Source organism: Saccoglossus kowalevskii, chromosome 17, assembly GCF_978046115.1.
Source record: "Saccoglossus kowalevskii chromosome 17, keSacKowa6.1, whole genome shotgun sequence".
NCBI lineage: Eukaryota > Metazoa > Hemichordata > Enteropneusta > Harrimaniidae > Saccoglossus > Saccoglossus kowalevskii.
The window spans coordinates 2,368,450-2,392,657 of NC_140657.1; the positions used below are offsets into that span (position 1 = coordinate 2,368,450).

The 24,208-nt window shown below is 47.8% G+C and overlaps 1 protein-coding gene and 1 long non-coding RNA gene across 29 annotated transcripts in view; both read left to right on the top strand.

Annotated features, from left to right (window-relative positions):
* Positions 1–24,208, top strand: part of LOC102807030 (carnitine O-acetyltransferase-like) — a 67,996-nt gene that overhangs the window by 16,029 nt on the left and 27,759 nt on the right. The gene's annotated exons all lie outside the window — the stretch shown is intronic.
* Positions 554–24,078, top strand: LOC146732322 (uncharacterized). 26 transcript variants are annotated; one of them, XR_014926798.1, is made up of 3 exons: positions 554–6,588; positions 7,395–23,146; positions 23,748–24,078. It is a non-coding gene; the product is annotated as an uncharacterized LOC146732322 (long non-coding RNA). The 26 variants fall into 26 exon arrangements; XR_014926803.1 differs by lacking the exon at positions 23,748–24,078 and adding an exon at positions 23,660–23,702 and having other exon boundaries at positions 7,395–22,777; XR_014926788.1 differs by lacking the exon at positions 23,748–24,078 and having other exon boundaries at positions 7,395–8,260; positions 8,509–23,646.

Here is a 24,208-nt window from a genome sequence, read left to right on the forward strand (position 1 = left end):
GAGGTAATCTTTTTTTGCCCACAACACATGCACAAAACAAACAACACACTGTACAATCTCTTGAATAGGCGTCAGAGAAGAGTGAAAGGCCTTACGTTGGTGAAATAGGCGTTACGAAAAAGATTACGGTCAATCAAAAAAAAAACTGTTCACATGGTAAAAAAAAATACTCAGTTCATTTAATGTAATATGTATTTATTTTTTTTAAGTTTCTTGGTAACAAAAAGTATATTCTAAAAGAAGTTTCAAATAAAAACAAACACGAATGCACTGCTTAGTAGCAAATGATCACGCTACCTACGGTAGTGCAATCCGGCCATGCTGCGGTTCACAAGTGAATAACTTACTTGTTTTCAAAGTGTTGAAATTGGTGATTATTTGTCAGTAGTGATTATAGTAACGCACGGAAAATAAATCTGTTGAAATGTTATGAAATGCAAGTAAAATTCATCTTAGTTTCACCGTAGGCAAATGATTTCAGTCACATGTAAACGCTCGATACGATACGATATCCGCCATGTTTTAAATGCACACGAGACGTGTTGATTGTCTGGATAGGTCAAGTCGCTAGTTAACCAATCAAAATGCTGGATGGTGCCCACGTGTCTGAATTAATGACAGTTCAGCGACCTCATGGTAAACGCAATGCGGAAGAGATTTACCGATAATGTGCAATCTTTTGGCTTTGATTTCCATGAAGACAGCATGAATTTTTTTAAATCAAGAAATTATTTGTTTTGGAAAGATAAACTGAGCATTTGAAGAATAATTTAACATTGTTTATAGGGATAACAGCCCATTGTTGAAACGAAGCTTACCCATTCACGTAGTCATGATAAAAATCATACTATTGAATAGGCGTCCAGAATTATTTAAATGTCCGAAAAATGAAGCCAAAATATTAAAAAAAAAAAACGCGATTCTTGGTCTCATTTCATTTTAAAAACCAAACTGCCGTTTAATGGCCAAGGGCGAATTTATTTGTTCACTTATTATTTAAAGGGGGAATATTGAATAACATCAGGGGCTGGAGTGTTAGGGTCACGGTTAGGGTCACGGTTCAGGTTAGGGAAAAAAACATCAGGGCTGGAGTGTTAGGGTCACGGTTCAGGTTAGGAAAAAAACATCAGGGCTGGAGTGTTAGGGTCACGGTTCAGATTAGGAAAAAAACATCAGGGCTGGAGTGTTAGGGTCACGGTTCAGATTAGGAAAAAAACATCAGGGCTGGAGTGTTAGGGTCACGGTTCAGGTTAGGAAAAAAACATCAGAGGCTGGAGTGTTAGGGTCACGGTTCAGGTTAGGAAAAAAACATCAGGGGCTGGAGTGTTAGGGTCACGGTTCAGGTTAGGAAAAAAACATCAGGGGCTGGAGTGTTAGGGTCACGGTTCAGGTTAGGAAAAAACATCAGGGGCTGGAGAGTTAGGGTCACGGTTCAGGTTAGGAAAAAAACATCAGGGCTGGAGTGTTAGGGTCACGGTTCAGGTTAGGAAAAAAACATCAGAGGCTGGAGTGTTAGGGTCACGGTTCAGGTTAGGAAAAAAACATCAGGGGCTGGAGTGTTAGGGTCACGGTTCAGGTTAGGAAAAAAACATCAGAGGCTGGAGTGTTAGGGTCACGGTTCAGGTTAGGAAAAAAACATCAGGGGCTGGAGTGTTAGGGTCACGGTTCAGGTTAGGAAAAAAACATCAGGGCTGGAGTGTTAGGGTCACGGTTCAGGTTAGGAAAAAACATCAGGGGCTGGAGTGTTAGGTCACGGTTCAGGTTAGGAAAAAAACATCAGGGGCTGGAGTGTTAGGGTCACGGTTCAGGTTAGGGAAAAATACATCAGAGGCTGGAGTGTTAGGGTCACGGTTCAGGTTAGGAAAAAACATCAGGGGCTGGAGTGTTAGGGTCACGGTTCAGGTTAGGGAAAAAACATCAGGGGCTGGAGTGTTAGGGTCACGGTTCAGGTTAGGGAAAAAAACATCAGGGGCTGGAGTGTTAAGGTCACGGTTCAGGTTAGGGAAAAAAACATCAGAGGCTGGAGTGTTAGGGTCATGGTTCAGGTTAGGAAAAAAACATCAGGGCTGGAGTGTTAGGGTCACGGTTCAGGTTAGGAAAAAACATCAGGGGCTGGAGTGTTAGGGTCACGGTTCAGGTTAGGAAAAAACATCAGGGGCTGGAGTGTTAGGGTCACGGTTCAGGTTAGGGAAAAAAACATCAGGGGCTGGAGTGTTAGGGTCACGGTTCAGGTTAGGGAAAAAAACATCAGAGGCTGGAGTGTTAGGGTCATGGTTCAGGTTAGGAAAAAACATCAGGGGCTGGAGTGTTAGGGTTCAGGTTAGGAAAAAACCTCAGGGGCTGGAGTGTTAGGGTCACGGTTCAGGTTAGGAAAAAAACATCAGGGGCTGGAGTGTTAGGGTCACGGTTCAGGTTAGGGAAAAAAACATCAGGGGCTGGAGTGTTAGGGTCACGGTTCAGGTTAGGGAAAAAAACATCAGAGGCTGGAGTGTTAGGGTCATGGTTCAGGTTAGGAAAAAACATCAGGGGCTGGAGTGTTAGGGTTCAGGTTAGGAAAAAACCTCAGGGGCTGGAGTGTTAGGGTCACGGTTCAGGTTAGGAAAAAAACATCAGGGGCTGGAGTGTTAGGGTCACGGTTCAGGTTAGGGGAAAAAACATCAGAGGCTGGAGTGTTAGGGTCACGGTTAGGGTCACGGTTCAGGTTAGGAAAAAAACATCAGGGGCCTGGAGTGTTAGGGTCATGGTTCAGGTTAGGAAAAAAACATCAGAGGCTGGAGTGTTAGGGTCACGGTTACGGTCACGGTTCAGGTTAGGAAAAAAACATCAGGGGCTGGAGTGTTAGGGTCACGGTTACGGTCACGGTTCAGGTTAGGAAAAAAACATCAGGGGCTGGAGTGTTAGGGTCACGGTTCAAGTTAGGAAAAAAACATCAGAGGCTGGAGTGTTAGGGTCACGGTTCAGGTTAGGAAAAAAACATCAGAGGCTGGAGTGTTAGGGTCACGGTTCAGGTTAGGAAAAAAAACATCAGGGGCTGGAGTGTTAGGGTCACGGTTCAGGTTAGGAAAAAAACATCAGAGGCTGGAGTGTTAGGGTCACGGTTCAGGTTAGGGAAAAAACATCAGAGGCTGGAGTGTTAGGGTCACGGTTCAGGTTAGGAAAAAAACATCAGAGGCTGGAGTGTTAGGGTCACGGTTCAGGTTAGGGAAAAAAACATCAGAGGCTGGAGTGTTAGGGTCACGGTTCAGGTTAGGAAAAAAACATCAGGGGCTGGAGTGTTAGGGTCACGGTTCAGGTTAGGGAAAAAAACATCAGAGGCTGGAGTGTTAGGGTCACGGTTCAGGTTAGGAAAAAACATCAGGGGCTGGAGTGTTAGGGTCACGGTTCAGGTTAGGGAAAAAACATCAGGGGCTGGAGTGTTAGGGTCACGGTTCAGGTTAGGGAAAAAAACATCAGGGGCTGGAGTGTTAGGGTCACGGTTCAGGTTAGAGAAAAAAACATCAGAGGCTGGAGTGTTAGGGTCACGGTTCAGGTTAGGAAAAAAACATCAGGGCTGGAGTGTTAGGGTCACGGTTCAGGTTAGGAAAAAACATCAGGGGCTGGAGTGTTAGGGTCACGGTTCAGGTTAGGAAAAAACATCAGGGGCTGGAGTGTTAGGGTCACGGTTCAGGTTAGGGAAAAAAACATCAGGGGCTGGAGTGTTAGGGTCACGGTTCAGGTTAGGGAAAAAAACATCAGAGGCTGGAGTGTTAGGGTCATGGTTCAGGTTAGGAAAAAACATCAGGGGCTGGAGTGTTAGGGTTCAGGTTAGGAAAAAACCTCAGGGGCTGGAGTGTTAGGGTCACGGTTCAGGTTAGGAAAAAAACATCAGGGGCTGGAGTGTTAGGGTCACGGTTCAGGTTAGGGGAAAAAACATCAGAGGCTGGAGTGTTAGGGTCACGGTTAGGGTCACGGTTCAGGTTAGGAAAAAAACATCAGGGGCCTGGAGTGTTAGGGTCACGGTTCAGGTTAGGAAAAAAACATCAGGGGCTGGAGTGTTAGGGTCACGGTTCAGGTTAGAGAAAAAAACATCAGAGGCTGGAGTGTTAGGGTCACGGTTCAGGTTAGGAAAAAAACATCAGGGCTGGAGTGTTAGGGTCACGGTTCAGGTTAGGAAAAAACATCAGGGGCTGGAGTGTTAGGGTCACGGTTCAGGTTAGGAAAAAAACATCAGGGGCTGGAGTGTTAGGGTCACGGTTCAGGTTAGGGAAAAAAACATCAGGGGCTGGAGTGTTAGGGTCACGGTTCAGGTTAGGGAAAAAAACATCAGAGGCTGGAGTGTTAGGGTCATGGTTCAGGTTAGGAAAAAACATCAGGGGCTGGAGTGTTAGGGTTCAGGTTAGGAAAAAACCTCAGGGGCTGGAGTGTTAGGGTCACGGTTCAGGTTAGGAAAAAAACATCAGGGGCTGGAGTGTTAGGGTCACGGTTCAGGTTAGCAAAAAAACATCAGGGGCTGGAGTGTTAGGGTCACGGTTACGGTCACGGTTCAGGTTAGGAAAAAAACATCAGGGGCTGGAGTGTTAGGGTCACGGTTACGGTCACGGTTCAGGTTAGGAAAAAAACATCAGGGGCTGGAGTGTTAGGGTCACGGTTCAAGTTAGGAAAAAAACATCAGAGGCTGGAGTGTTAGGGTCACGGTTCAGGTTAGGAAAAAAACATCAGAGGCTGGAGTGTTAGGGTCACGGTTCAGGTTAGGAAAAAAACATCAGGGGCTGGAGTGTTAGGGTCACGGTTCAGGTTAGGAAAAAAACATCAGAGGCTGGAGTGTTAGGGTCACGGTTCAGGTTAGGGAAAAAACATCAGAGGCTGGAGTGTTAGGGTCACGGTTCAGGTTAGGAAAAAAACATCAGAGGCTGGAGTGTTAGGGTCACGGTTCAGGTTAGGGAAAAAAACATCAGAGGCTGGAGTGTTAGGGTCACGGTTCAGGTTAGGAAAAAAACATCAGGGGCTGGAGTGTTAGGGTCACGGTTCAGGTTAGGGAAAAAAACATCAGAGGCTGGAGTGTTAGGGTCACGGTTCAGGTTAGGAAAAAAACATCAGAGGCTGGAGTGTTAAGGTCACGGTTCAGGTTAGGGAAAAAAACATCAGAGGCTGGAGTGTTAGGGTCACGGTTCAGGTTAAGAAAAAAACATCAGGGGCTGGAGTGTTAGGGTCACGGTTCAGGTTAGGAAAAAAACATCAGAGGCTGGAGTGTTAGGGTCACGGTTAGGGTCACGGTTCAGGTTAGGAAAAAAACATCAGAGGCTGGAGTGTTAGGGTCACGGTTCAGGTTAGGAAAAAAACATCAGGGGCTGGAGTGTTAAGGTCACGGTTCAGGTTAGGAAAAAACATCAGGGGCTGGAGTGTTAGGGTCACGGTTCAGGTTAGGAAAAAACATCATGGGCTGGAGTGTTAGGGTCACGGTTCAGGTTAGGGAAAAAAACATCAGGGGCTGGAGTGTTAGGGTCACGGTTCAGGTTAGGGGAAAAAAACATCAGAGGCTGGAGTGTTAGGGTCATGGTTCAGGTTAGGAAAAAAACATCAGGGCTGGAGTGTTAGGGTCACGGTTCAGGTTAGGAAAAAACATCAGGGGCTGGAGTGTTAGGGTCACGGTTCAGGTTAGGAAAAAACATCAGGGGCTGGAGTGTTAGGGTTCAGGTTAGGAAAAAACCTCAGGGGCTGGAGTGTTAGGGTCACGGTTCAGGTTAGGAAAAAAACATCAGGGGCTGGAGTGTTAGGGTCACGGTTCAGGTTAGTGGAAAAAACATCAGAGGCTGGAGTGTTAGGGTCACGGTTAGGGTCACGGTTCAGGTTAGGAAAAAAACATCAGGGGCCTGGAGTGTTAGGGTCACGGTTCAGGTTAGGAAAAAAACATCAGAGGCTGGAGGGTCACGGTTCAGGTTAGGAAAAAAACATCAGAGGCTGGAGTGTTAGGGTCACGGTTAGGGTCACGGTTCAGGTTAGGAAAAAAACATCAGAGGCTGGAGTGTTAGGGTCACGGTTCAGGTTAGGAAAAAAACATCAGGGGCTGGAGTGTTAGGGTCACGGTTCAGGTTAGGAAAAAACATCAGGGGCTGGAGTGTTAGGGTCACGGTTCAGGTTAGGGAAAAAAACATCAGGGGCTGGAGTGTTAGGGTCACGGTTCAGGTTAGGGAAAAAAACATCAGAGGCTGGAGTGTTAGGGTTATGGTTCAGGTTAGGAAAAAAACATCAGGGCTGGAGTGTTAGGGTCACGGTTCAGGTTAGGAAAAAACATCAGGGGCTGGAGTGTTAGGGTCACGGTTCAGGTTAGGAAAAAACATCAGGGGCTGGAGTGTTAGGGTTCAGGTTAGGAAAAAACCTCAGGGGCTGGAGTGTTAGGGTCACGGTTCAGGTTAGGAAAAAAACATCAGGGGCTGGAGTGTTAGGGTCACGGTTCAGGTTAGGAAAAAAACATCAGAGGCTGGAGTGTTAGGGTCACGGTTAGGGTCACGGTTCAGGTTAGGAAAAAAACATCAGAGGCTGGAGTGTTAGGGTCACGGTTCAGGTTAGGAAAAAAACATCAGGGGCTGGAGTGTTAGGGTCACGGTTCAGGTTAGGAAAAAACATCAGGGGCTGGAGTGTTAGGGTCACGGTTCAGGTTAGGAAAAAACATCATGGGCTGGAGTGTTAGGGTCACGGTTCAGGTTAGGGAAAAAAACATCAGGGGCTGGAGTGTTAGGGTCACGGTTCAGGTTAAGGGAAAAAAAACATCACAGGCTGGAGTGTTAGGGTCACGGTTCAGGTTAGGAAAAAACATCAGGGGCTGGAGTGTTAGGGTCACGGTTCAGGTTAGGAAAAAACATCAGGGGCTGGAGTGTTAGGGTCACGGTTCAGGTTAGGGAAAAAAACATCAGGGGCTGGAGTGTTAGGGTCACGGTTCAGGTTAGGGAAAAAAACATCAGAGGCTGGAGTGTTAGGGTCATGGTTCAGGTTAGGAAAAAACATCAGGGGCTGGAGTGTTAGGGTTCAGGTTAGGAAAAAACCTCAGGGGCTGGAGTGTTAGGGTCACGGTTCAGGTTAGGAAAAAAACATCAGGGGCTGGAGTGTTAGGGTCACGGTTCAGGTTAGGGGAAAAAACATCAGAGGCTGGAGTGTTAGGGTCACGGTTAGGGTCACGGTTCAGGTTAGGAAAAAAACATCAGGGGCCTGGAGTGTTAGGGTCACGGTTCAGGTTAGGAAAAAAACATCAGGGGCTGGAGTGTTAGGGTCACGGTTCAGGTTAGAGAAAAAAACATCAGAGGCTGGAGTGTTAGGGTCACGGTTCAGGTTAGGAAAAAAACATCAGGGCTGGAGTGTTAGGGTCACGGTTCAGGTTAGGAAAAAACATCAGGGGCTGGAGTGTTAGGGTCACGGTTCAGGTTAGGAAAAAAACATCAGGGGCTGGAGTGTTAGGGTCACGGTTCAGGTTAGGGAAAAAAACATCAGGGGCTGGAGTGTTAGGGTCACGGTTCAGGTTAGGGAAAAAAACATCAGAGGCTGGAGTGTTAGGGTCATGGTTCAGGTTAGGAAAAAACATCAGGGGCTGGAGTGTTAGGGTTCAGGTTAGGAAAAAACCTCAGGGGCTGGAGTGTTAGGGTCACGGTTCAGGTTAGGAAAAAAACATCAGGGGCTGGAGTGTTAGGGTCACGGTTCAGGTTAGCAAAAAAACATCAGGGGCTGGAGTGTTAGGGTCACTGTTACGGTCACGGTTCAGGTTAGGAAAAAAACATCAGGGGCTGGAGTGTTAGGGTCACGGTTACGGTCACGGTTCAGGTTAGGAAAAAAACATCAGGGGCTGGAGTGTTAGGGTCACGGTTCAAGTTAGGAAAAAAACATCAGAGGCTGGAGTGTTAGGGTCACGGTTCAGGTTAGGAAAAAAACATCAGAGGCTGGAGTGTTAGGGTCACGGTTCAGGTTAGGAAAAAAACATCAGGGGCTGGAGTGTTAGGGTCACGGTTCAGGTTAGGAAAAAAACATCAGAGGCTGGAGTGTTAGGGTCACGGTTCAGGTTAGGGAAAAAACATCAGAGGCTGGAGTGTTAGGGTCACGGTTCAGGTTAGGAAAAAAACATCAGAGGCTGGAGTGTTAGGGTCACGGTTCAGGTTAGGGAAAAAAACATCAGAGGCTGGAGTGTTAGGGTCACGGTTCAGGTTAGGAAAAAAACATCAGGGGCTGGAGTGTTAGGGTCACGGTTCAGGTTAGGGAAAAAAACATCAGAGGCTGGAGTGTTAGGGTCACGGTTCAGGTTAGGAAAAAAACATCAGAGGCTGGAGTGTTAAGGTCACGGTTCAGGTTAGGGAAAAAAACATCAGAGGCTGGAGTGTTAGGGTCACGGTTCAGGTTAAGAAAAAAACATCAGGGGCTGGAGTGTTAGGGTCACGGTTCAGGTTAGGAAAAAAACATCAGAGGCTGGAGTGTTAGGGTCACGGTTAGGGTCACGGTTCAGGTTAGGAAAAAAACATCAGAGGCTGGAGTGTTAGGGTCACGGTTCAGGTTAGGAAAAAACATCAGGGGCTGGAGTGTTAGGGTCACGGTTCAGGTTAGGAAAAAACATCAGGGGCTGGAGTGTTAGGGTCACGGTTCAGGTTAGGAAAAAACATCATGGGCTGGAGTGTTAGGGTCACGGTTCAGGTTAGGGAAAAAAACATCAGGGGCTGGAGTGTTAGGGTCACGGTTCAGGTTAGGGGAAAAAAACATCAGAGGCTGGAGTGTTAGGGTCATGGTTCAGGTTAGGAAAAAAACATCAGGGCTGGAGTGTTAGGGTCACGGTTCAGGTTAGGAAAAAACATCAGGGGCTGGAGTGTTAGGGTCACGGTTCAGGTTAGGAAAAAACATCAGGGGCTGGAGTGTTAGGGTTCAGGTTAGGAAAAAACCTCAGGGGCTGGAGTGTTAGGGTCACGGTTCAGGTTAGGAAAAAAACATCAGGGGCTGGAGTGTTAGGGTCACGGTTCAGGTTAGTGGAAAAAACATCAGAGGCTGGAGTGTTAGGGTCACGGTTAGGGTCACGGTTCAGGTTAGGAAAAAAACATCAGGGGCCTGGAGTGTTAGGGTCACGGTTCAGGTTAGGAAAAAAACATCAGAGGCTGGAGGGTCACGGTTCAGGTTAGGAAAAAAACATCAGAGGCTGGAGTGTTAGGGTCACGGTTAGGGTCACGGTTCAGGTTAGGAAAAAAACATCAGAGGCTGGAGTGTTAGGGTCACGGTTCAGGTTAGGAAAAAAACATCAGGGGCTGGAGTGTTAGGGTCACGGTTCAGGTTAGGAAAAAACATCAGGGGCTGGAGTGTTAGGGTCACGGTTCAGGTTAGGGAAAAAAACATCAGGGGCTGGAGTGTTAGGGTCACGGTTCAGGTTAGGGAAAAAAACATCAGAGGCTGGAGTGTTAGGGTTATGGTTCAGGTTAGGAAAAAAACATCAGGGCTGGAGTGTTAGGGTCACGGTTCAGGTTAGGAAAAAACATCAGGGGCTGGAGTGTTAGGGTCACGGTTCAGGTTAGGAAAAAACATCAGGGGCTGGAGTGTTAGGGTTCAGGTTAGGAAAAAACCTCAGGGGCTGGAGTGTTAGGGTCACGGTTCAGGTTAGGAAAAAAACATCAGGGGCTGGAGTGTTAGGGTCACGGTTCAGGTTAGGAAAAAAACATCAGAGGCTGGAGTGTTAGGGTCACGGTTAGGGTCACGGTTCAGGTTAGGAAAAAAACATCAGAGGCTGGAGTGTTAGGGTCACGGTTCAGGTTAGGAAAAAAACATCAGGGGCTGGAGTGTTAGGGTCACGGTTCAGGTTAGGAAAAAACATCAGGGGCTGGAGTGTTAGGGTCACGGTTCAGGTTAGGAAAAAACATCATGGCCTGGAGTGTTAGGGTCACGGTTCAGGTTAGGGAAAAAAACATCAGGGGCTGGAGTGTTAGGGTCACGGTTCAGGTTAAGGGAAAAAAAACATCACAGGCTGGAGTGTTAGGGTCATGGTTCAGGTTAGGAAAAAAACATCAGGGCTGGAGTGTTAGGGTCACGGTTCAGGTTAGGAAAAAACATCAGGGGCTGGAGTGTTAGGGTCACGGTTCAGGTTAGGAAAAAACATCAGGGGCTGGAGTGTTAGGGTTCAGGTTAGGAAAAAACCTCAGGGGCTGGAGTGTTAGGGTCACGGTTCAGGTTAGGAAAAAAACATCAGGGGCTGGAGTGTTAGGGTCACGGTTCAGGTTAGGGAAAAAAACATCAGAGGCTGGAGTGTTAGGGTCACGGTTCAGGTTAGGAAAAAACATCAGGGGCTGGAGTGTTAGGGTCACGGTTCAGGTTAGGGAAAAAACATCAGGGGCTGGAGTGTTAGGGTCACGGTTCAGGTTAGGGAAAAAAACATCAGGGGCTGGAGTGTTAGGGTCACGGTTCAGGTTAGAGAAAAAAACATCAGAGGCTGGAGTGTTAGGGTCACGGTTCAGGTTAGGAAAAAAACATCAGGGCTGGAGTGTTAGGGTCACGGTTCAGGTTAGGAAAAAACATCAGGGGCTGGAGTGTTAGGGTCACGGTTCAGGTTAGGAAAAAACATCAGGGGCTGGAGTGTTAGGGTCACGGTTCAGGTTAGGGAAAAAAACATCAGGGGCTGGAGTGTTAGGGTCACGGTTCAGGTTAGGGAAAAAAACATCAGAGGCTGGAGTGTTAGGGTCATGGTTCAGGTTAGGAAAAAACATCAGGGGCTGGAGTGTTAGGGTTCAGGTTAGGAAAAAACCTCAGGGGCTGGAGTGTTAGGGTCACGGTTCAGGTTAGGAAAAAAACATCAGGGGCTGGAGTGTTAGGGTCACGGTTCAGGTTAGGGGAAAAAACATCAGAGGCTGGAGTGTTAGGGTCACGGTTAGGGTCACGGTTCAGGTTAGGAAAAAAACATCAGGGGCCTGGAGTGTTAGGGTCACGGTTCAGGTTAGGAAAAAAACATCAGGGGCTGGAGTGTTAGGGTCACGGTTCAGGTTAGAGAAAAAAACATCAGAGGCTGGAGTGTTAGGGTCACGGTTCAGGTTAGGAAAAAAACATCAGGGCTGGAGTGTTAGGGTCACGGTTCAGGTTAGGAAAAAACATCAGGGGCTGGAGTGTTAGGGTCACGGTTCAGGTTAGGAAAAAAACATCAGGGGCTGGAGTGTTAGGGTCACGGTTCAGGTTAGGGAAAAAAACATCAGGGGCTGGAGTGTTAGGGTCACGGTTCAGGTTAGGGAAAAAAACATCAGAGGCTGGAGTGTTAGGGTCATGGTTCAGGTTAGGAAAAAACATCAGGGGCTGGAGTGTTAGGGTTCAGGTTAGGAAAAAACCTCAGGGGCTGGAGTGTTAGGGTCACGGTTCAGGTTAGGAAAAAAACATCAGGGGCTGGAGTGTTAGGGTCACGGTTCAGGTTAGCAAAAAAACATCAGGGGCTGGAGTGTTAGGGTCACTGTTACGGTCACGGTTCAGGTTAGGAAAAAAACATCAGGGGCTGGAGTGTTAGGGTCACGGTTACGGTCACGGTTCAGGTTAGGAAAAAAACATCAGGGGCTGGAGTGTTAGGGTCACGGTTCAAGTTAGGAAAAAAACATCAGAGGCTGGAGTGTTAGGGTCACGGTTCAGGTTAGGAAAAAAACATCAGAGGCTGGAGTGTTAGGGTCACGGTTCAGGTTAGGAAAAAAACATCAGGGGCTGGAGTGTTAGGGTCACGGTTCAGGTTAGGAAAAAAACATCAGAGGCTGGAGTGTTAGGGTCACGGTTCAGGTTAGGGAAAAAACATCAGAGGCTGGAGTGTTAGGGTCACGGTTCAGGTTAGGAAAAAAACATCAGAGGCTGGAGTGTTAGGGTCACGGTTCAGGTTAGGGAAAAAAACATCAGAGGCTGGAGTGTTAGGGTCACGGTTCAGGTTAGGAAAAAAACATCAGGGGCTGGAGTGTTAGGGTCACGGTTCAGGTTAGGGAAAAAAACATCAGAGGCTGGAGTGTTAGGGTCACGGTTCAGGTTAGGAAAAAAACATCAGAGGCTGGAGTGTTAAGGTCACGGTTCAGGTTAGGGAAAAAAACATCAGAGGCTGGAGTGTTAGGGTCACGGTTCAGGTTAAGAAAAAAACATCAGGGGCTGGAGTGTTAGGGTCACGGTTCAGGTTAGGAAAAAAACATCAGAGGCTGGAGTGTTAGGGTCACGGTTAGGGTCACGGTTCAGGTTAGGAAAAAAACATCAGAGGCTGGAGTGTTAGGGTCACGGTTCAGGTTAGGAAAAAACATCAGGGGCTGGAGTGTTAGGGTCACGGTTCAGGTTAGGAAAAAACATCAGGGGCTGGAGTGTTAGGGTCACGGTTCAGGTTAGGAAAAAACATCATGGGCTGGAGTGTTAGGGTCACGGTTCAGGTTAGGGAAAAAAACATCAGGGGCTGGAGTGTTAGGGTCACGGTTCAGGTTAGGGGAAAAAAACATCAGAGGCTGGAGTGTTAGGGTCATGGTTCAGGTTAGGAAAAAAACATCAGGGCTGGAGTGTTAGGGTCACGGTTCAGGTTAGGAAAAAACATCAGGGGCTGGAGTGTTAGGGTCACGGTTCAGGTTAGGAAAAAACATCAGGGGCTGGAGTGTTAGGGTTCAGGTTAGGAAAAAACCTCAGGGGCTGGAGTGTTAGGGTCACGGTTCAGGTTAGGAAAAAAACATCAGGGGCTGGAGTGTTAGGGTCACGGTTCAGGTTAGTGGAAAAAACATCAGAGGCTGGAGTGTTAGGGTCACGGTTAGGGTCACGGTTCAGGTTAGGAAAAAAACATCAGGGGCCTGGAGTGTTAGGGTCACGGTTCAGGTTAGGAAAAAAACATCAGAGGCTGGAGGGTCACGGTTCAGGTTAGGAAAAAAACATCAGAGGCTGGAGTGTTAGGGTCACGGTTAGGGTCACGGTTCAGGTTAGGAAAAAAACATCAGAGGCTGGAGTGTTAGGGTCACGGTTCAGGTTAGGAAAAAAACATCAGGGGCTGGAGTGTTAGGGTCACGGTTCAGGTTAGGAAAAAACATCAGGGGCTGGAGTGTTAGGGTCACGGTTCAGGTTAGGGAAAAAAACATCAGGGGCTGGAGTGTTAGGGTCACGGTTCAGGTTAGGGAAAAAAACATCAGAGGCTGGAGTGTTAGGGTTATGGTTCAGGTTAGGAAAAAAACATCAGGGCTGGAGTGTTAGGGTCACGGTTCAGGTTAGGAAAAAACATCAGGGGCTGGAGTGTTAGGGTCACGGTTCAGGTTAGGAAAAAACATCAGGGGCTGGAGTGTTAGGGTTCAGGTTAGGAAAAAACCTCAGGGGCTGGAGTGTTAGGGTCACGGTTCAGGTTAGGAAAAAAACATCAGGGGCTGGAGTGTTAGGGTCACGGTTCAGGTTAGGAAAAAAACATCAGAGGCTGGAGTGTTAGGGTCACGGTTAGGGTCACGGTTCAGGTTAGGAAAAAAACATCAGAGGCTGGAGTGTTAGGGTCACGGTTCAGGTTAGGAAAAAAACATCAGGGGCTGGAGTGTTAGGGTCACGGTTCAGGTTAGGAAAAAACATCAGGGGCTGGAGTGTTAGGGTCACGGTTCAGGTTAGGAAAAAACATCATGGGCTGGAGTGTTAGGGTCACGGTTCAGGTTAGGGAAAAAAACATCAGGGGCTGGAGTGTTAGGGTCACGGTTCAGGTTAAGGGAAAAAAAACATCACAGGCTGGAGTGTTAGGGTCATGGTTCAGGTTAGGAAAAAAACATCAGGGCTGGAGTGTTAGGGTCACGGTTCAGGTTAGGAAAAAACATCAGGGGCTGGAGTGTTAGGGTCACGGTTCAGGTTAGGAAAAAACATCAGGGGCTGGAGTGTTAGGGTTCAGGTTAGGAAAAAACCTCAGGGGCTGGAGTGTTAGGGTCACGGTTCAGGTTAGGAAAAAAACATCAGGGGCTGGAGTGTTAGGGTCACGGTTCAGGTTAGTGGAAAAAACATCAGAGGCTGGAGTGTTAGGGTCACGGTTAGGGTCACGGTTCAGGTTAGGAAAAAAACATCAGGGGCCTGGAGTGTTAGGGTCACGGTTCAGGTTAGGAAAAAAACATCAGAGGCTGGAGGGTCACGGTTCAGGTTAGGAAAAAAATATCAGAGGCTGGAGTGTTAGGGTCACGGTTAGGGTCACGGTTCAGGTTAGGAAAAAAACATCAGAGGCTGGAGTGTTAGGGTCACGGTTCAGGTTAGGAAAAAAACATCAGGGGCTGGAGTGTTAGGGTCACGGTTCAGGTTAGGAAAAAACATCAGGGGCTGGAGTGTTAGGGTCACGGTTCAGGTTAGGGAAAAAAACATCAGGGGCTGGAGTGTTAGGGTCACGGTTCAGGTTAGGGAAAAAAACATCAGAGGCTGGAGTGTTAGGGTTATGGTTCAGGTTAGGAAAAAAACATCAGGGCTGGAGTGTTAGGGTCACGGTTCAGGTTAGGAAAAAACATCAGGGGCTGGAGTGTTAGGGTCACGGTTCAGGTTAGGAAAAAACATCAGGGGCTGGAGTGTTAGGGTTCAGGTTAGGAAAAAACCTCAGGGGCTGGAGTGTTAGGGTCACGGTTCAGGTTAGGAAAAAAACATCAGGGGCTGGAGTGTTAGGGTCACGGTTCAGGTTAGGGGAAAAAACATCAGAGGCTGGAGTGTTAGGGTCACGGTTAGGGTCACGGTTCAGGTTAGGAAAAAAACATCAGAGCCTGGAGTGTTAGGGTCACGGTTCAGGTTAGGAAAAAAACATCAGGGGCTGGAGTGTTAGGGTCACGGTTCAGGTTAGGGGAAAAAACATCAGAGGCTGGAGTGTTAGGGTCACGGTTAGGGTCACGGTTCAGGTTAGGAAAAAAACATCAGGGGCCTGGAGTGTTAGGGTCACGGTTCAGGTTAGGAAAAAACATCAGGGGCTGGAGTGTTAGGGTCACGGTTCAGGTTAGGAAAAAACATCAGGGACTGGAGTGTTAGGGTTCAGGTTAGGAAAAAACCTCAGGGGCTGGAGTGTTAGGGTCACGGTTCAGGTTAGGAAAAAAACATCAGGGGCTGGAGTGTTAGGGTCACGGTTCAAGTTAGGGGAAAAAACATCAGAGGCTGGAGTGTTAGGGTCACGGTTAGGGTCACGGTTCAGGTTAGGAAAAAAACATCAGGGGCCTGGAGTGTTAGGGTCACGGTTCAGGTTAGGGGAAAAAACATCAGAGGCTGGAGTGTTAGGGTCACGGTTAGGGTCACGGTTCAGGTTAGGAAAAAAACATCAGGGGCCTGGAGTGTTAGGGTCACGGTTCAGGTTAGGAAAAAAACATCAGGGGCTGGAGTGTTAGGGTCACGGTTACGGTCACGGTTCAGGTTAGGAAAAAAACATCAGGGGCTGGAGTGTTAGGGTCACGGTTCAAGTTAGGAAAAAAACATCAGAGGCTGGAGTGTTAGGGTCACGGTTCAGGTTAGGAAAAAAACATCAGGGGCTGGAGTGTTAGGGTCACGGTTCAGGTTAGGAAAAAAACATCAGAGGCTGGAGTGTTAGGGTCACGGTTCAGGTTAGGGAAAAAACATCAGAGGCTGGAGTGTTAGGGTCACGGTTCAGGTTAGGAAAAAAACATCAGAGGCTGGAGTGTTAGGGTCACGGTTCAGGTTAGGGGAAAAAACATCAGAGGCTGGAGTGTTAGGGTCACGGTTAGGGTCACGGTTCAGGTTAGAAAAAAAACATCATGGGCCTGGAGTGTTAGGGTCACGGTTCAGGTTAGGGGAAAAAACATCAGAGGCTGGAGTGTTAGGGTCACGGTTAGGGTCACGGTTCAGGTTAGGAAAAAAACATCAGGGGCCTGGAGTGTTAGGGTCACGGTTCAGGTTAGGAAAAAAACATCAGGGGCTGGAGTGTTAGGGTCACGGTTACGGTCACGGTTCAGGTTAGGAAAAAAACATCAGGGGTTGGAGTGTTAGGGTCACGGTTCAAGTTAGGAAAAAAACATCAGAGGCTGGAGTGTTAGGGTCACGGTTCAGGTTAGGAAAAAAACATCAGAGGCTGGAGTGTTAGGGTCACGGTTCAGGTTAGGGAAAAAACATCAGAGGCTGGAGTGTTAGGGTCACGGTTCAGGTTAGGAAAAAAACATCAGAGGCTGGAGTGTTAGGGTCACGGTTCAGGTTAGGGGAAAAAACATCAGAGGCTGGAGTGTTAGGGTCACGGTTAGGGTCACGGTTCAGGTTAGGAAAAAAACATCAGGGGCCTGGAGTGTTAGGGTCACGGTTCAGGTTAGGGGAAAAAACATCAGAGGCTGGAGTGTTAGGGTCACGGTTAGGGTCACGGTTCAGGTTAGGAAAAAAACATCAGGGGCCTGGAGTGTTAGGGTCACGGTTCAGGTTAGGAAAAAAACATCAGGGGCTGGAGTGTTAGGGTCACGGTTACGGTCACGGTTCAGGTTAGGAAAAAAACATCAGGGGCTGGAGTGTTAGGGTCACGGTTCAAGTTAGGAAAAAAACATCAGAGGCTGGAGTGTTAGGGTCACGGTTCAGGTTAGGAAAAAAACATCAGGGGCTGGAGTGTTAGGGTCACGGTTCAGGTTAGGAAAAAAACATCAGAGGCTGGAGTGTTAGGGTCACGGTTCAGGTTAGGGAAAAAACATCAGAGGCTGGAGTGTTAGGGTCACGGTTCAGGTTAGGAAAAAAACATCAGAGGCTGGAGTGTTAGGGTCACGGTTCAGGTTAGGGAAAAAAACATCAGAGGCTGGAGTGTTAGGGTCACGGTTCAGGTTAGGAAAAAAACATCAGAGGCTGGAGTGTTAGGGTCACGGTTCAGGTTAGGGAAAAAAACATCAGAGGCTGGAGTGTTAGGGTCACGGTTCAGGTTAGGAAAAAAACATCAGAGGCTGGAGTGTTAAGGTCACGGTTCAGGTTAGGGAAAAAAACATCAGGGCTGGAGTGTTAGGGTCACGGTTCAGGTTAGGAAAAAAACATCAGGGGCTGGAGTGTTAGGGTCACGGTTCAGGTTAGGAAAAAAACATCAGAGGCTGGAGTGTTAGGGTCACGGTTAGGGTCACGGTTCAGGTTAGGAAAAAAACATCAGAGGCTGGAGTGTTAGGGTCACGGTTCAGGTTAGGAAAAAACATCAGGGGCTGGAGTGTTAGGGTCACGGTTCAGGTTAGGAAAAAACATCAGGGGCTGGAGTGTTAGGGTCACGGTTCAGGTTAGGAAAAAACATCATGGGCTGGAGTGTTAGGGTCACGGTTCAGGTTAGGGAAAAAAACATCAGGGGCTGGAGTGTTAGGGTCACGGTTCAGGTTAGGGGAAAAAAACATCAGAGGCTGGAGTGTTAGGGTCATGGTTCAGGTTAGGAAAAAAACATCAGGGGCTGGAGTGTTAGGGTCACGGTTCAGGTTAGGAAAAAACATCAGGGGCTGGAGTGTTAGGGTCACGGTTCAGGTTAGGAAAAAACATCAGGGGCTGGAGTGTTAGGGTTCAGGTTAGGAAAAAACCTCAGGGGCTGGAGTGTTAGGGTCACGGTTCAGGTTAGGAAAAAAACATCAGGGGCTGGAGTGTTAGGGTCACGGTTCAGGTTAGTGGAAAAAACATCAGAGGCTGGAGTGTTAGGGTCACGGTTAGGGTCACGGTTCAGGTTAGGAAAAAAACATCAGGGGCCTGGAGTGTTAGGGTCACGGTTCAGGTTAGGAAAAAAACATCAGAGGCTGGAGGGTCACAGTTCAGGTTAGGAAAAAAACATCAGAGGCTGGAGTGTTAGGGTCACGGTTAGGGTCACGGTTCAGGTTAGGAAAAAAACATCAGAGGCTGGAGTGTTAGGGTCACGGTTCAGGTTAGGAAAAAAACATCAGGGGCTGGAGTGTTAGGGTCACGGTTCAGGTTAGGAAAAAACATCAGGGGCTGGAGTGTTAGGGTCACGGTTCAGGTTAGGAAAAAACATCATGGGCTGGAGTGTTAGGGTCACGGTTCAGGTTAGGGAAAAAAACATCAGGGGCTGGAGTGTTAGGGTCACGGTTCAGGTTAGGGAAAAAAACATCAGAGGCTGGAGTGTTAGGGTCATGGTTCAGGTTAGGAAAAAAACATCAGGGCTGGAGTGTTAGGGTCACGGTTCAGGTTAGGAAAAAACATCAGGGGCTGGAGTGTTAGGGTCACGGTTCAGGTTAGGAAAAAACATCAGGGGCTGGAGTGTTAGGGTTCAGGTTAGGAAAAAACCTCAGTGGCTGGAGTGTTAGGGTCACGGTTCAGGTTAGGAAAAAAACATCAGGGGCTGGAGTGTTAGGGTCACGGTTCAGGTTAGTGGAAAAAACATCAGAGGCTGGAGTGTTAGGGTCACGGTTAGGGTCACGGTTCAGGTTAGGAAAAAAACATCAGGGGCCTGGAGTGTTAGGGTCACGGTTCAGGTTAGGAAAAAAACATCAGAGGCTGGAGGGTCACGGTTCAGGTTAGGAAAAAAACATCAGGGGCTGGAGTGTTAGGGTCACGGTTAGGGTCACGGTTCAGGTTAGGAAAAAAACATCAGGGGCTGGAGTGTTAGGGTCATGGTTCAAGTTAGGAAAAAAACATCAGAGGCTGGAGTGTTAGGGTCACGGTTCAGGTTAGGAAAAAAACATCAGAGGCTGGAGTGTTAGGGTCACGGTTCAGGTTAGGAAAAAAACATCAGGGGCTGGAGTGTTAGGGTCACGGTTCAGGTTAGGAAAAAAACATCAGAGGCTGGAGTGTTAGGGTCACGGTTCAGGTTAGGGAAAAAACATCAGAGGCTGGAGTGTTAGGGTCACGGTTCAGGTTAGGAAAAAACCATCAGAGGCTGGAGTGTTAGGGTCACGGTTCAGGTTAGGGAAAAAAACATCAGAGGCTGGAGTGTTAGGGTCACGGTTCAGGTTAGGAAAAAAACATCAGAGGCTGGAGTGTTAGGGTCACGGTTCAGGTTAGGGAAAAAAACATCAGAGGCTGGAGTGTTAGGGTCACGGTTCAGGTTAGGAAAAAAACATCAGAGGCTGGAGTGTTCGGGTCACGGTTCAGGTTAGGGAAAAAAACATCAGGGCTGGAGTGTTAGGGTCACGGTTCAGGTTAGGAAAAAAACATCAGGGGCTGGAGTGTTATGGTCACGGTTCAGGTTAGGAAAAAAACATCAGAGGCTGGAGTGTTAGGGTCACGGTTAGGGTCACGGTTCAGGTTAGGAAAAAAACATCAGAGGCTGGAGTGTTAGGGTCACGGTTCAGGTTAGGAAAAAAACATCAGGGGCTGGAGTGTTAGGGTCACGGTTCAGGTTAGGAAAAAAACATCAGAGGCTGGAGTGTTAGGGTCACGGTTCAGGTTAGGAAAAAAACATCAGGGCTGGAGTGTTAGGGTCACGGTTCAGGTTAGGAAAAAAACATCAGAGGCTGGAATGTTAGGGTCACGGTTCAGGTTAGAAAAAAAACATCAGGGGCTGGAGTGTTAGGGTCACGGTTCAGGTTAGGGAAAAAAACATCAGAGGCTGGAGTGTTAGGGTCACGGTTAGGGTCACGGTTCAGGTTAGGAAAAAAACATCAGGGGCTGGAGTGTTAGGGTCACAGTTAGGGTCACGGTTCAGGTTAGGAAAAAAACATCAGAGGCTGGAGTGTTAGGGTCACGGTTCAGGTTAGGAAAAAAACATCAGAGGCTGGAGTGTTAGGGTCACGGTTCAGGTTAGGAAAAAAACATCAGAGGCTGGAGTGTTAGGGTCACGGTTCAGGTTAGGGAAAAAAACATCAGGGCTGGAGTGTTAGGGTCACGTTTCAGGTTAGGAAAAAAACATCAGGGGCTGGAGTGTTAGGGTCACGGTTCAGGTTAGGAAAAAAACATCAGAGGCTGGAGTGTTAGGGTCACGGTTAGGGTCACGGTTCAGGTTAGGAAAAAAACATCAGAGGCTGGAGTGTTAGGGTCACGGTTCAGGTTAGGAAAAAAACATCAGGGGCTGGAGTGTTAGGGTCACGGTTCAGGTTAGGAAAAAAACATCAGAGGCTGGAGTGTTAGGGTCACGTTTCAGGTTAGGAAAAAAACATCAGAGGCTGGAGTGTTAGGGTCACGGTTCAGGTTAGGGAAAAAAACATCAGGGCTGGAGTGTTAGGGTCACGGTTCAGGTTAGGAAAAAAACATCAGGGGCTGGAGTGTTAGGGTCACGGTTCAGGTTAGGAAAAAAACATCAGAGGCTGGAGTGTTAGGGTCACGGTTCAGGTTAGGAAAAAAACATCAGGGGCTGGAGTGTTAGGGTCACGGTTCAGGTTAGGAAAAAAACATCAGGGGCTGGAGTGTTAGGGTCACGGTTCAGGTTAGGAAAAAAACATCAGAGGCTGGAGTGTTAGGGTCACGGTTCAGGTTAGGAAAAAAACATCAGGGGCTGGAGTGTTAGGGTCACGGTTCAGGTTAGGAAAAAAACATCAGAGGCTGGAATGTTAGGGTCACGGTTCAGGTTAGGAAAAAAACATCAGAGGCTGGAGTGTTAGGGTCACGGTTAGGGTCACGGTTCAGGTTAGGAAAAAAACATCAGAGGCTGGAGTGTTAGGGTCACGGTTCAGGTTAGGAAAAAAACATCAGGGGCTGGAGTGTTAGGGTCACGGTTCAGGTTAGGAAAAAAACATCAGAGGCTGGAGTGTTAGGGTCACGGTTCAGGTTAGGAAAAAAACATCAGGGCTGGAGTGTTAGGGTCACGGTTCAGGTTAGGAAAAAAACATCAGAGGCTGGAATGTTAGGGTCACGGTTCAGGTTAGAAAAAAAACATCAGGGGCTGGAGTGTTAGGGTCACGGTTCAGGTTAGGGAAAAAAACATCAGAGGCTGGAGTGTTAGGGTCACGGTTAGGGTCACGGTTCAGGTTAGGAAAAAAACATCAGGGGCTGGAGTGTTAGGGTCACAGTTAGGGTCACGGTTCAGGTTAGGAAAAAAACATCAGAGGCTGGAGTGTTAGGGTCACGGTTCAGGTTAGGAAAAAAACATCAGAGGCTGGAGTGTTAGGGTCACGGTTCAGGTTAGGAAAAAAACATCAGAGGCTGGAGTGTTAGGGTCACGGTTCAGGTTAGGGAAAAAAACATCAGGGCTGGAGTGTTAGGGTCACGTTTCAGGTTAGGAAAAAAACATCAGGGGCTGGAGTGTTAGGGTCACGGTTCAGGTTAGGAAAAAAACATCAGAGGCTGGAGTGTTAGGGTCACGGTTAGGGTCACGGTTCAGGTTAGGAAAAAAACATCAGAGGCTGGAGTGTTAGGGTCACGGTTCAGGTTAGGAAAAAAACATCAGGGGCTGGAGTGTTAGGGTCACGGTTCAGGTTAGGAAAAAAACATCAGAGGCTGGAGTGTTAGGGTCACGTTTCAGGTTAGGAAAAAAACATCAGGGGCTGGAGTGTTAGGGTCACGGTTCAGGTTAGGGAAAAAAACATCAGAGGCTGGAGTGTTAGGGTCACGGTTAGGGTCACGGTTCAGGTTAGGAAAAAAACATCAGGGGCTGGAGTGTTAGGGTCACAGTTAGGGTCACGGTTCAGGTTAGGAAAAAAACATCAGAGGCTGGAGTGTTAGGGTCACGGTTCAGGTTAGGAAAAAAACATCAGAGGCTGGAGTGTTAGGGTCACGGTTCAGGTTAGGAAAAAAACATCAGAGGCTGGAGTGTTAGGGTCACGGTTCAGGTTAGGGAAAAAAACATCAGGGCTGGAGTGTTAGGGTCACGTTTCAGGTTAGGAAAAAAACATCAGGGGCTGGAGTGTTAGGGTCACGGTTCAGGTTAGGAAAAAAACATCAGAGGCTGGAGTGTTAGGGTCACGGTTAGGGTCACGGTTCAGGTTAGGAAAAAAACATCAGAGGCTGGAGTGTTAGGGTCACGGTTCAGGTTAGGAAAAAAACATCAGGGGCTGGAGTGTTAGGGTCACGGTTCAGGTTAGGAAAAAAACATCAGAGGCTGGAGTGTTAGGGTCACGTTTCAGGTTAGGAAAAAAACATCAGAGGCTGGAGTGTTAGGGTCACGGTTCAGGTTAGGGAAAAAAACATCAGGGCTGGAGTGTTAGGGTCACGGTTCAGGTTAGGAAAAAAACATCAGGGGCTGGAGTGTTAGGGTCACGGTTCAGGTTAGGAAAAAAACATCAGAGGCTGGAGTGTTAGGGTCACGGTTCAGGTTAGGAAAAAAACATCAGAGGCTGGAGTGTTAGGGTCACGGTTCAGGTTAGGAAAAAAACATCAGGGGCTGGAGTGTTAGGGTCACGGTTCAGGTTAGGAAAAAAACATCAGACGCTGGAATGTTAGGGTCACGGTTCAGGTTAGGAAAAAAACATCAGAGGCTGGAGTGTTAGGGTCACGGTTAGGGTCACGGTTCAGGTTAGGAAAAAAACATCAGAGGCTGGAGTGTTAGGGTCACGGTTCAGGTTAGGAAAAAAACATCAGGGGCTGGAGTGTTAGGGTCACGGTTCAGGTTAGGAAAAAAACATCAGAGGCTGGAGTGTTAGGGTCACGGTTCAGGTTAGGAAAAAAACATCAGGGCTGGAGTGTTAGGGTCACGGTTCAGGTTAGGAAAAAAACATCAGAGGCTGGAATGTTAGGGTCACGGTTCAGGTTAGAAAAAAAACATCAGGGGCTGGAGTGTTAGGGTCACGGTTCAGGTTAGGGAAAAAAACATCAGAGGCTGGAGTGTTAGGGTCACGGTTAGGGTCACGGTTCAGGTTAGGAAAAAAACATCAGGGGCTGGAGTGTTAGGGTCACAGTTAGGGTCACGGTTCAGGTTAGGAAAAAAACATCAGAGGCTGGAGTGTTAGGGTCACGGTTCAGGTTAGGAAAAAAACATCAGAGGCTGGAGTGTTAGGGTCACGGTTCAGGTTAGGAAAAAAACATCAGAGGCTGGAGTGTTAGGGTCACGGTTCAGGTTAGGGAAAAAAACATCAGGGCTGGAGTGTTAGGGTCACGTTTCAGGTTAGGAAAAAAACATCAGGGGCTGGAGTGTTAGGGTCACGGTTCAGGTTAGGAAAAAAACATCAGAGGCTGGAGTGTTAGGGTCACGGTTAGGGTCACGGTTCAGGTTAGGAAAAAAACATCAGAGGCTGGAGTGTTAGGGTCACGGTTCAGGTTAGGAAAAAAACATCAGGGGCTGGAGTGTTAGGGTCACGGTTCAGGTTAGGAAAAAAACATCAGAGGCTGGAGTGTTAGGGTCACGTTTCAGGTTAGGAAAAAACATCAGAGGCTGGAGTGTTAGGGTCACGGTTCAGGTTAGGGAAAAAAACATCAGGGCTGGAGTGTTAGGGTCACGGTTCAGGTTAGGAAAAAAACATCAGGGGCTGGAGTGTTAGGGTCACGGTTCAGGTTAGGAAAAAAACATCAGAGGCTGGAGTGTTAGGGTCACGGTTCAGGTTAGGAAAAAAACATCAGGGGCTGGAGTGTTAGGGTCACGGTTCAGGTTAGGAAAAAAACATCAGGGGCTGGAGTGTTAGGGTCACGGTTCAGGTTAGGAAAAAAACATCAGAGGCTGGAGTGTTAGGGTCACGGTTCAGGTTAGGAAAAAAACATCAGGGGCTGGAGTGTTAGGGTCACGGTTCAGGTTAGGAAAAAAACATCAGAGGCTGGAATGTTAGGGTCACGGTTCAGGTTAGGAAAAAAACATCAGGGGCTGGAGTGTTAGGGTCACGGTTCAGGTTAGGGAAAAAAACATCAGAGGCTGGAGTGTTAGGGTCACGGTTAGGGTCACGGTTCAGGTTAGGAAAAAAACATCAGGGGCTGGAGTGTTAGGGTCACGGTTAGGGTCACGGTTCAGGTTAGGGAAAAAAACATCAGGGGCTGGAGTGTTAGGGTCACGGTTCAGGTTAGGAAAAAAACATCAGGGCTGGAGTGTTAGGGTCAAGGTTAGGGTCACGGTTCAGGTTAGGAAAAAAACATCAGGGCTGGAGTGTTAGGGTCACGGTTCAGGTTAGGAAAAAAACATCAGGGGCTGGAGTGTTAGGGTCACGGTTCAGGTTAGGAAAAAAACATCAGAGGCTGGAGTGTTAGGGTCACGGTTCAGGTTAGGAAAAAAACATCAGAGTCTGGAGTGTTAGGGTCACGGTTCAGGTTAGGGATAAAAACATCAGAGGCTGGAGTGTTAGGGTCACGGTTCAGGTTAGGAAAAAAAATATTTAAAATAAGTGGACACCTATAAACTCAGTGTAGGGGAACGGCCATAGAGAAGTGGTATGCGTCTCATTGGGAAAAACGAGTGCAGGGTGCCACTTAGGCTTACTCAATAGAACATTGAGATGGGCAGTGAGAATAGTACTTAGGGGTGGGTAGGGAATAGAGTAGAAACTAGAAATAATAAAAGGTTAAT